Source organism: Tupaia chinensis, unplaced genomic scaffold, assembly GCF_000334495.1.
Source record: "Tupaia chinensis unplaced genomic scaffold, TupChi_1.0 Scaffold000225_1, whole genome shotgun sequence".
NCBI lineage: Eukaryota > Metazoa > Chordata > Mammalia > Scandentia > Tupaiidae > Tupaia > Tupaia belangeri.
This window is the reverse complement of record NW_006159700.1, coordinates 953,163-966,140: the sequence shown is the minus strand read 5'-3', so window position 1 is coordinate 966,140 and position 12,978 is coordinate 953,163. Positions and strand designations below refer to the sequence as shown.

Below are 12,978 nucleotides of genomic sequence, written 5' to 3'. Positions count from 1 at the left end.
TTTCATATGCCAGGCACTCTACCAAGTATTGGAGGTTAAAAGGTACAGAAAAAAAATCTTCTTTTGGGTTTCTCAATCAGGTGAAACAAGGTAAACAGAGAAGTACATAATGAGGTAAGTGCTACAGTAGAGATGTACGCCACAGGAACACTGAGTAGGCAGCGTTTATTGTGAGGGTGAGGGAAATGGATAGTCCTGACAGAAAAACAGCTAATATTTCAGTGTCAGGGTGTGTGTGTGGGTGCTCTACACTCTTCCCGCCTCATGCCACCGTTATTGTAATCTTTGTGGTATTTCTTACGGAACTCCCTGCCTTTTGCAAGTTCTATATGGCTGTAGTCATAGCACAAATACAAATTTGCATCCTCTGTTTCCTGTGATGCATAGGAAGCAATATAACTATGATATTAACTGTCAGTGTTGGGATTAAACTGGAAGTCATTTCTCTAAACCTCAGTTTCCTCTTCTATCAAATTAGGACATGAAGACATTTTGCCCAAAAGGGTTTTTAAGAGGGTTCAATGAGACAAATCATTAGGTACATTTAACACAGGACCTGGTGAATTGAAAGTCCTCAGCAAATGTCAGCTAAGACAGCCCTTTTTCTCAATAGCAACTCATTGTCGGCCTCTTCTGCTTCATGCAAGAAGGTATGTTATTCCAGTCAGACTGTGTACATAGGTTAAAAAATACTTAAAAATGATTATGCTGATGTGAAAGGCAAGAAGTAGAAGAAATAAAAACTCAAACCATGTGCTAGAATTGGGATTAAGAATACTAAACAAAGTTGTTGCATCCCGATTGTATTCTCAGAATTTGTGATGTAATAGAAGCTCAGTAAATGGTTTTTGAATAACAACATGGATTGGTCTTTCAGGTAATAAAAAAGAACTTTGCACAAGAGGATAGGAGGGTATGGGAAAGGTTGGTAAAATATTAGGATTAAGAACTGTTGTCAGTAAACCTATGCCTTGTCATGGAAGTTCTCCAATGTCTTAAAGTTCTCCAATGTCCGTAAACAGTGATAGATCAAAGAATATGAACATATTTGAGTCCAACAAGAGATTTTAAAAGCATTATGGGAAACAGAAGGGGAAATCTGGAATTAAGAACCAAAGAGAAAGTTAAAGGCTTAACCCAAGTGAAGAAAGATAAAATATAGAAACAGAAAATGGAAGTAGAGATGGCTGGATCTGGAAACTATATCTGCCAGAGGAGAAACTAGTTTTCTGAGGGAAAGTGGTACAATCAGTTTGATTGAGTTTGCAATGCTGTAGGATTAAAACTGAGCTGGACTTGTGTGCCAGGGGCTCAGAAATGACATGGAGTCACCTGAATGGGTGGGAGCTGAAGCTAAAGGAATGGAGGAGTGTCCTGGGAGAAGTTGGACTAAGAACAGAAGAGGAAAAGGACAGACTCTTATGAATATCCACACTGGACAAGCCCATGAAGAGACAGGAACTAATGAAGAAGACAGAGTAGCAGTCAGAAATGAGAAAGTTAAAAAAGGAGGAAGGTTTCCGGAGGAATGGGAGGGTGGTTAGTAGGACCCATTGAAGGTGGAAAGTTGAATAAAACTAAATTGGAGAAGAAAACATTGTGTCTTCAATTCACTGGGAATTGTTATGGATTATTGTTTATCTCTTTTTCTCAATAGCAACTCATTGTCTGCCTCTTCTGCTTCATGCAAGAAGGTGCATTATTCCAGTCATTTAACTGTGTACATAGGTTAAAAAAGACATAAAAATGCATAAAAATGGTTATACTGATGTGAAGGTATGAAGTAAAAGTGTATATATATATATATATATATATATATATATATATACACATATTATATATGTATACATATGTGTGTGTGTGTGTGTGTCCTGGTGAAATAATAACTCATAAAAATTAAATACATATGAAAGCTCAAACCATATGCTAGAACTGGGATTAAGAACACTTACAAAGATATATGTATATATGTGTGTATTTTATATATATATGTGTGTGTGTGACAGACATACATATCTTTAGAAGTTCCTCTCTTCTTTCCTTCCTCCCTCCCTTCTTCCTTCCTTCCATAAGTGAGTGAGTAAGAGAGAAAGAGAGGCACTCTAACGGGGTCTTCACTTCACAATCTACTCTAGACCTCAGCCAGCCCAATTCACAGGCATCTAGAGACCTAGAGACCCAGTGTGTTCAGGGTAGCCTCTGAATGTAAACGAATCTGTTCTTGTTGGATCGCCTCATGGAATGTTGTGTTTTATCACTGCAGCACTGTCCAGTCCTGGCACCAGATGATTAAAACAGGATTCAATTTGTGGTGCCTTAGTGTCTGAATGGGTAAAAAGGAAGTAGACACCCTGTCCAACTTTTTTGATTAGCACTGAGACGTACGAGTCAACCATGAATTTGGATTTTCTCAGCACAACTCCATAATCACCATAGTACTTCTGTTAGGTACTCATGTTGGTCTGCTTACTTACAGCCCCAGTTGACAGTAAAGCCCGGCTTTCTCTTTCTGTCCTATAAAGGAAAACCTAGGCTAAGGTGTTCATATTATACATAAACTCTTGGTATATTGTGTTCCCAACCCTCTGGGGTTATACTACCAAAATAAAATAAAGAGGAAACAAATACTGTGACTGGGCTATGTGTAATTTAGAGTCATTCTGGCCGTACATAACGCACCACAAGCTAGATAGTTTGCACTAGAATATCCCAGAGGCATTCTTTTATTGGTTGGAACAGCAAGAAATAAAGACTAAGATAAATTTAATATTTAACTCTAAATCTTTAGTCTCCCTCATTAGGCTGACTTGCCTGCAGCCATATTGCTGTAAATTAAACAGCCTAAGCTGGTAGGTTGCCAAAATGCACATCCGGCGAAATGTTAACAGTTCGTGTTCTTACGCCCCATCAAGTTAAAAACAAAAAAGTAATCTTTTGCCATCCAGAGAGATCATTAAACAGGATGGTTTAAAAAAATAAACTGTCAACTTATTTTGGACGTTGGAAATAGAAAACTGGCTCTATCTCCAGCTCTAAGCTGGTATGGAGAAAAGTTAATGGAGCTAAATATGGAATTGCTTCTTTTGATGGAGATGTCATCTCAGAAGTCTTTCAGTGAGGCCAGTGTTTAGCTCCCCAATTCCAATGTTGCCACATTATCAATGTCCAGGGGAATGAAGGAAATGTCTTGGACTGATAGAAGGCAATGAAGATATGGTAATACTTCTGCATGGATGGAATGGCACAGAAAAGATCACGGAGGCTAGATATCTCAGTTGGGAAGCCACTGAGAAGGTTAGAAGGATTCTCCACATAAACTACTGCCCCAGATCTGATGAAAGTCAACAAGGCTTGGTCCTTTCTCCATGCTTAACTCATTTGATTGGTCTTATTGATCAAGGATCAATAGTACTGACAGAAAACTGAGTTCTGATTCAACAAATATCTGTTGACCGGGACAAACTATTTATTACTAAAGAATAGAGGCAGATAACATGCTATTTCCACTTCTGTTTTCCCATGTCTCTCAGAATATTCCTTCATTTGTCTGCCCCACCTGACATGACTCTGGAATTGTTATTAATCCCATTCTAAACCAGGTTTTATCAACCTGTCCTCCACCTTTGAATCACTTGGGGTACCTGAAAGTTTCTAATACACACCCCAAACTGATTATATTATTGTCTCTGAGGCTACGACCCAGGCATCAGTATTTTTTTAATGTTTCCTAAATGACTCTAATAAGCAGCCAATTTGAGAAGCGCTAGTTTCTCAATCCTGGTCACACATTAGATTCACCTGGTGATTGGACCAAGCTAATCGAAATGAGATTTTTTTTTAGAAGTTCCCTAGGTTATCCAAATATGCAATCAGGGGGATCGGCGGATGGTATAGTGGTTACGTTGCTGGATTCCCACATGGTTTGAGTCCTGGACCTAATGGCTTGAAACTCATGCCAGGTGCACGTATACAGGTACTTGCCCAAGATCCTGAGAGGAGCATGGAGGAAAGGACTGCGTTGTGGCCATCCCCCCTGGGGGGCGATTTCTCACTTTCCCTCTCATTGTCACTGTGTCCTCCCCCTTAACCTATCCCTCCCCCCTCCGCCCCCCCCCTGCCTCTGCCCTAAGGCAAAAATCTTTCAAACAAATAGATGATCAGGGCTGAGAACCTCTGCCTTTAAATAGTGATTCTCAAAGTGTAATTACAGAGACTGTGCTAGGATCACCAATGTATGTTCCTATTAAACATGCCATTCCCAGTTCCACCCCAGGCCTATTGAATCAGAAACAAGACTCCCGTCCATTTTTGCAAGCTTTTTCGGTGGTTCATACTTCATTCAAGTCTGAGATCCGTTGCCTGAAACTTCCTCTCTCTCTGTTTGAAAATTCCCTAAATTTCCACAAAGAGAAATGTATTCCTTTTTCCCTGAGGAAGATACAGTTTACATTCCTGTGTAAGTGTAAATATCATGACATGATATCGAAGATTCAGGGGCCAGTGGGTGGAGCAGTCGTTGAGATGCTGGATCTCACAAGACCTACTATGCAGTTCAAATCCCAGACCCAGTGGCTTGAAAAACACACTAAGCATGTGTATGTGGATGCCCCAAATCTTGAAAATATGGAGAAGGGATTCAGCGTGGCCATCCCCTTAGGAGATTTCTCATGTTCTCTCTCCCTCTTTCTCTCTTTATTGTGAACATTGTGTACTCTATGACAAAAATCTAAGTGAAAAACAAAACAAAAACAAAAACAAAGATTCATTAGGCGATAGGGCAAAGTGCTGAAACCCAACCCAGTATGGCCAAAGAACACTATTCTATACCAGAATAGCTGGTATAGAATTTACCTTTTTTTTTTTTTAAAAAAGACAAGGTCTTCCATGTTGTGATCCTCTGCTTCAGCCTCCCAGGAGGGACTGTAGGCACACACCACCATACTCAGATATATTTTTAAATGTAGGATTTCTCTATGTTGCCTAGGCCTCCCTTAAGCTCTCATCCTCCTGCCACAGTCTCCCAAGTCACTAAGATTACAGGTGCATGCCACTGTGCACTACCATTAGAGTGGACCAGAACCAAACCTAGGCCTCCATCTGAATCCAGTCCCCAGTGTCCAGTGTCTTAACAGTGCATGCTATTATAGCTGGGCTGGCATTTTGCCTTTTTTAAACAATAAAAAAGAGTAGTTGAATGCCTATACCTGGGTAGCTATGGGGAAGGAAGTTTTAAAATTTATATAACGTATACATAATTTCTTTTTTTTTTTAAAGCTTTGCCATTGCATATATGTATTCACCAGAGAGAGACAGAGGAGAGATATAGTAAAAGGGAAAATGAGAAAAAAAAAAAAAAAAAAAGAACCCTAGGGGAATGTCCATGCCAGAATCCCTTCTTTTCCATTCCTCTCCTGGAATTTTGGGCACGCACACACACAACACAGCCAGTGTGATTTTTAAGCTGCCAGATTCAGGACTTGACCCGCAGTCAGCCATGTGGGAGTCTAGTCATCACATCACCTTCTGGCGCCCCCACATAATTTCGTTTTCTTTCTTTCTCTCTTTCTTTCTCTTTCTTTCTTTCTTTTTTTTTTTTTCTTTCTTTCTTCCTTCCTTTCTTTCTTTCTTTCTTTCTTTCTTTCTTTCTTTCTTTCTTTCTTTCTTTCTTTCTTTCTTTCTTTCTTTCTTTCTTTCTTTCTTTCTTTCTTCTTTTTCTTCTTTCTTCTTTTTTCTTTTTCTTTTTTACAGAAGTTTTTGCTATAGGGTCTATGCGCTCACCAGAGAGACAGAGAAAAAACAGAGACAAGAAGTGAGAATTCATTCCCCTGGGGGAATGGCCATGCAGCAATCCCTTCTTCTCCATTCTCCTCTTGGGAGTTTGGGGATGCATGCACATGCGTCTGCTGTGAGTTTTAAGTCACTGGGTCTGGATCATAGTCGACTATGTGGGAGTCCAGTGACATAACCATTGCGCCATCTGCTGGTCCTAGTCCCCACATAATTTCTTGATAAAGTAAGAACAACTAAAAATGCAAATATTATAGGGAGAGAAGTCACATTAAAAATTATTAGTGTTGAAAGATAAAGTGAGGCACCTTAAAATATTAAAGAGTTTATGGGACTAGCAGTTAGCATAATGGCTATGTCTCTGGACTCCCATGTAGTCAACCGTGATTCTAGTTCTGGACCTGGTGGCTTAAACTCATGCCGGGTGCGTGTGCGTGCATGCCCATGATCCCGAGAGGAGAATGGAGGAGAAGGGATTGTGGCATGGCCATCCCCTCTGGGAGGTGATTTCTCGCTTTCTGTCTCTCTCTGTCTTTCTGGCAAGCACAAACACCCTATAGCAAAAACCTCTCCAAAAGAAAAAAAAAAGAAAAAAAAGTTAAAGAGTTTATTTGAACAAACAGATTTCATAAATCAAGTAGGACTAGACTGTGAGGAGTTCAAAGGGCCACCAATAACACGAGGAGGTTTTGATAGGGTGAATGAGGAAGTAGAATAAAGAAAATACTCGATTGGGTAAAGTGGAACAGTGGCCATATTTGGACCACTCCAGTGGAAACTCCTTAGTAAAAGGTGGTGGTTGCTGACTAGTGAAGCTTGTTTGGTTCTCCTAGGGTCTTACCATTTACACTGGGTTCAGTCTCAGTTGGCTTACTCAGGAACCCAGGGCACTGGTGTCACCTCAGTCTAATGGCCTCTAAATTAAGTTAGTTACTTACACCATAGAGTGAATTATTTGATCAGATTTCTTTTTCTGAATAGTTTTTGATCTAAGGAAGCACAAGTAGAGTGTATGTCATGAGGACTAGGGGAGCCATAGAACACATGGGAAAAAGAATAGTTAGGAATCTCAGATCCACAACCTCAACCTTTGCCAACTTTACATTTTTCATCCATGGTCAGTCTTGACGTATAATCCACAAGATGGAAACAAATCAGTATGTGTTGTCCCTTCCAGACATTGTTATTTAGAAAATAAATAGGGATGCCCAGGCTTTTCCAGACTTCCTCTTGTCAAGTGTGTGTCTGTTGCCTGGGGAGAGGCACCATTAGCCTTTTAGGTGTTAGCACGCAACAAGCTGCTTCGAATTCTCGTGTAGCCACCAGATGGCAGCAGCAACCCAGTTTCTGGTCTGGCCAAGGCGATGCTGAACTAGGATGCTTTCCTTGCTTAGTGTACTAATCAGAGAATTGTGGACATCTAGATGTGAAAGCACATTTCTTAAAAGCTCTGCTAACAACCAGAAATGCTTAAATGGAAGAAAAAGAAGAACAAACATACTAAGAAAGATTTACAGTCAACAGAAGAAATGCGATCGATTGAAGGAGAAGGAAGCTGTAACATTTCGTGACCTAGCCTGTGTGAGGCACTTTACTAACTACCTTGCATGGTATCTCACTTGGTCGTTGATATCACTTTGGAGAGGGATACCCATGTCTTCATTTATGGTGGGGAACACTAGAGTTGGGGTAGGTTCAGTCACTTGGCTGAAGTCTCAGAGAATATAAATTCGGTTTGGCCATATATGACCATGATCTTTCCATTGTGTTAGTCTCTTGTACTTGGGAGTATCAGGCGCAGGTCTACAGGGGCTTTGAAGGATGACTTGGAATTGGACTATAGTATGCTTGGGTGGGTGAGGCCAAATGGCAGGGACGATGGTGAGAGAATGTGATTATTCTTTGAGGACCCTCTGTTTCACGTCCCAGTGCTTGTGCTAGTCACAAGAGGTAAGAGATTGAATGTCGCTTTCTAAATTTGAAACATCCGAATAGTAGGCAGGAGCTTCTTGGAATCAGAAGAGACCTTGAGAGAATTTTGCTACGAAGAAGGGATAGAATGCTTTTTTTTCCCCCTAGAACAATATAAGCCTAAAATAATTGACCATTTGTATGTGATAGAATGTATTGGGGAAAGAATATTTATGAGTGGGGTTTCTCTAGACTTGTTAACTTTGTAACTAAATTGTGCACTTAAACATCCACTACTTCATAGTATCTCTCCATTCTTATTAGGCAAGATGAAGACATTGTCTTCTCATCCTTTCCTGTACCTCTCTTCCTTACGTATTTCTCAGCTTGGGCTGGTTAGAAGGAGCATGGTATCTTCTGTAACTACAGCCATGTCCGTGTAAGGACAATCATAAGGTCAAATGGATTCTGTTTTCTGACATGCTCATGATCTGGGAATCTCTGGTTTGTTTGCATCTGCACACAGCCTTCTTGTAAATGTGCTTGGTTAATTTTGTTTTCCAAAGGTTCTATTTACCTTTCCTTATTGTGATTGTTTGAAGAAAATAGTCCTCCTCAGTCTAATCAGTAGGCTGCGACCCCTTGACCATGCCATTTATTGAATGGTGTGGTGTGGACTCTTTATGGGTTTGTTTTACACCTGTCACCATCCGCTGTCTTTGTATTGTGTTGCTTGGCTGGTTTCCGTGGTTGTTAGAGCTCAGGGTTTCTCCTTAATTGGATTTGTCTTCGTGTTTTGTAAAATACATCCTTAATAATTTCAGAAATAGTGCATGGGGAGTTTAGTTTCTAAGGGTTTGCATGTCTGAGATGTCTTCTTGTTATCCTCCCTTGATGGAAATTTCATGAGGAAAATGTTCTTTTGATTTCCCTGTTAATAGTTTATAGTAATTCCTTATTTTTAATCTAGTAATAAGTCACTGGAATTAATGCTAGTTGCATCTTTTATAATTTCAACCAAAACTGTCTTGGTACTCTTTTAAAACTGTTTTTAACAAAAGAGGTTGTATGAGTAAATTATTGTTTGAAGCGAATCCTTCTGGCTGTATCCAGAAAAAAAACCCAAAAACCAAAAACCAAAAAACAAAACCCTCTCCCATTTCTTTCACACCTTTGTAACACCATAGGTCCCCCCCTCATACATTCTGTTACCAGGAAGCCTTCTGGAAAGGTTTTAGAAGCGGTATTTCTGTCATCATTTTGTGAGTCCCATTTTCACAACTCACTTAGAAGAAAAATATTTTATGAGAAACTGTGGGACATAGAATAAGTCAAACACTAGTTGTTGAGCAAGATTTCGAAAATGAAGGTTTCCAGAAGACTAAAAGCTAGATAGCCCATCTGGATAAAGACAGACCCTTTAACCTACCAAGAAAATGCCTATGGGCTTCAGAAAACTTCTTTCTCTCCATTTAAAAGAGAGAGAAATGGTTAAATTTTTAAATGTACAGTCTACCCATTGTTTTATAGTAGAGAAATATGGGATTCTCCCACTGATAGAACTAAGGTTGCTTTGAAATGGGTGCAAAAAGTGTTCACACTAAGATATTTGCTACATTCTCTTCTCAATAATACCTGAGTGGATATATAATTGTTTCTTGCATTTGATAGGTGAAATCAGTCCATCCACATGTGGAGAGGCAGGGTGGTGCAGTGGTTAGAATGTGGTTCTTATGGTCTGACTACCTGTGTCCAAATCCTTCCTAGCTGAGTAGGAATGGGCCACGTTCCTTAAATCCCCACAACTCTGGTATCCTTTTCGCCTCAGACCTTTTGTGAAACAAAGGCAACAATAGCATTTACACTGTGGAGTTACCAGGAAAGTTAAGTGACTTAGCTCCTGCAAAGAGCTAAGGACACAGCTGGCTCCCTGACCAGCCTCCTGTGTGTATCTGCTAGCATCACTATCATTCAGTTGTGACTTAGGCTTATAGAGCTAACCCTCAAGGCACCTCTGCATCATAGCATCTAAAGAAAGATGTTGTTCCTTAGGGTTGAGAGAAAAGGAGATTTTGGAAAAGAAGGTGTCCTTTCTCATAGTTTGGTGGGAGCTGGAGAGAATAGATTGAAATTAAAACAAATGCTGTCAACTTGATAAGAAATGCATGAAAAAGGGGGTTTCATTAAATTATGAACCTATCCATGTGTGTGTGCTACAGAAAGGGGAGGCAGTAAGGAAGATGAAGGAAAATCTTTGTGTACCCTTAAAAGTATAAAAAGAAAAATAACAGTGGTGTCGCCATTTCTCCCATCTTGAGACTCTGCACGTCTTGCAGAGCTTCCAGCAGCGCCATGCTGGGACAGAGCATCCGGAGGTTCATGACCTCCGTGGTCCATAGGAGACACTATGAAGGGGGCCGGGGGAAGAATCTGCCATTTTCAGTGGAAAGCAAGTGGCGGTTACTCGTTATGATGACTTGTACTTTGGATCTGGATTTGCTGCACCTTTCTTTATGGTAAGACACCAACTGCTTAAGAAATAAGGATGTTTTAATTCATCCACTTAATAGAGAAAAGAACATTTTAAGAGGCGCAGTCACAATCGCTGAAAAATGGATCAAACTCTTAAACTCATAGCATACTGAATATCTTTGTACATAAACTTATGACCTGAAAAGAAAAGAAAAAGAAAAAGAACAATACACTAACACACTAGGAAAGGAAATCTGAGTTTACATGAGCATAATAAATATTCTACCATCACTATAAATGCACCAATCTGGTAGGTAATTGAAATAAAGTATTAAAAATTGCCTAAGAGTTTATCTTGGAATTAAGGCATGAAGATTTCTCAGCAGGTTTGAATCTTGAGTTAGGATTGAAAAAGATTTGAATGGGTAGGTTGTTGAAAATGAGGAGTTATTGTGACCGGTAGGTGACATGCTGGTTGGAGCACTGGATACTCTCACATAGCTGACTGGTGGCTTACTTTCTTCCTTTTCCTCTCTCTCTCTATGTCTCTCTCTGGTCAAATTAAAATCAAAGTAAAATAAATGAATGAATAAATAAATTTAAATGAAATAATTCTTTTAAAAAAATAAAGAAAGAGAGGAGTTATCTATGAAATGACCTGAGTGGCAGGAGTCTCCCTTTCCTAAAGTCATTTAGGTTGGGCCTTAGTTTCCTAGACTATAAAATCAGAAGGTAGTGTTTAATGAAATCTATGTGCTTTTCCCATGTGAAGATCTGAGGTGTTGAGGAACAGTGGGGTCCTCTTTGCATCTATTTAATATGTGTAAAATATGCAAAGATGGACTTTAGGGGGAAACAGGAAGATTAGTCCATAAAAGATTTGTTCTTTTAATTCCAGGTTTTTTTTTTTTCCCTAAAGAGTTATTTAATTTTATCTATTATTATCATTATTGTTCTTATTTACTAAAGGGCATGTTTACTCACCAGAGAGAGTCAGAGAGGTAAAGTGAGAAAGTAAACTGCCAGGTCTGGGACTCGAACCACACTCGGCCATGTGGGAGTCCAGAGCCTTAACCACCATGCCATCTGCTAGCCCCACTAATTCCAGCCTTTAAAGTCTAGAAGGATAAAGAAAAAAGACTTAAATGGACATCAAATCTAGCATTAAGAAAAGAAAAAGGCCTAGCCATGGTGGCACAAACAGTAACGTGCTGCTCTGCAATCCTGAAGCCACGTGGCTGATCAGTGCACGGATCCCTGGTTGACTTGAAACACACTGGGCATGCCCATGGGAACACTCGGGGTAATGACTGGCTGGAAGGCTAGCAGAAGGAATCATGGCATGACAAGATCCTTGGTTACCTATCTTTCACTCCTTCTCCCTCTTCTGATCTCTTTCATACTTCCTTGCCCTCTCTCTTGAAATAAATAATAAAATAATCTCAAAGATGAAATAAAAGGGGATATTGAGGCAGATTTTTAAATGGGGTCAGATAGATTTCTGTTTATGTGATTAAAAAGGAAAATATCAGATTTCAAGAAGAAAGGACCCCATTGCTCTATTTCCATATGAAAAGACAGAAGTCAGTTTTTAGCATATGACTCCCAAATTCTCCTAAGTCATAGACTTCAAACTTGATCTTAGTTTGTGTTTAAACAGTTAAACACAAGATGATCCTTTGGGGATCATCTTAAATTCACTTGACCTTAAATTTTCAATGTTATTAAAATGGCCAGTTACTCATAGTCTGCATATACTAGGCAGGTTTTGAGTAATTCTTTGGAAAGAAATATTTAAAAAGATTTTTTTGTGCATTCATTGAGTTTTCTTTCTTAAGTGGAAATGAGCTAGGTTCAATTATGCTTCAGCCTAGACTTACGAAATTTAGAGATAATGGTTTATCTTGAATGAGGTTTCAGCTACAATCGTCAGGCCTCAACCACATGCACAAGAAAGATTCTCTATTTGTGACTCAAAATCAGCTCTCCATAGCATAGCTGCATATTGAATGCAACAGTGGAAATTAGGGGAAGAAAAATTACCTTCCTTGAAACTAAATATGTCTCTCCAAAGGTTGGGAAATTGGAAATGATCTGAAGATGTCCATCTGACAAACATTGGCCTGGAAGAGAAGTCCACTGTGTCCTCATTGAAATAAAGCACTATAAACTCTTGTTTACCACAATGTAACCAAGCATAAAGTTAAGATACTTCCTTCTCCCCAAACTCTATCTTTAAGACAAAAAGATAATGCAGGTTGTGTAGTGATGGAGGTACGGTGAAACACAATGGGATCAACTTGGCTTAAGCCCTTTCTTTTGTTTTGTTTTGTTTTTTCTTTTCTTTTTTCCTTTGAGAGGTTTCTGCCATAGGATGCATGGACTTGCCAGAAAGACAAGAGAGAGACAGCGAGACAGAAAGTGAGAAATCGCCCCCGAGGGGATGGCCATGCCACAATCCCTTCTCCATTCTCCTCTCAGGATCTTGGACACACATGCACACGCACCCGGTGTGAGTTTAAGCCACCAGGTCTGGGACTCAAACCGCGGTTGACTACATGGGAGTCCAGCGACATGGAAGACAGTGTCAATTTCATGTGCTATTCCTGGCAGGACACCAAAGCACTGCAGAAGTTTAGGGTCCTTATGCATCCTCCGAGACTAACTTGTACGCCCTATCATTTCCCTAGTTGTATTGCACCACTTCTCTGACTCTTGCCATCTCTAACCAGTCCATATTAACCAAGAGTGCATCCTGGGTCTTTAAAATGATCTTCAGATAAAACATGCTTTTGACTTCGCCCATCT

At 39.8% G+C, this 12,978-nt stretch overlaps 1 pseudogene; it reads left to right on the top strand.

Moving 5' to 3' along the window:
- Positions 1-10,050: 10,050 nt before the first annotated feature.
- LOC102474075 (cytochrome c oxidase subunit 7C, mitochondrial pseudogene) lies at positions 10,051-10,241 on the top strand (annotated as a pseudogene).
- The last annotated feature ends 2,737 nt before the right edge of the window (positions 10,242-12,978 follow it).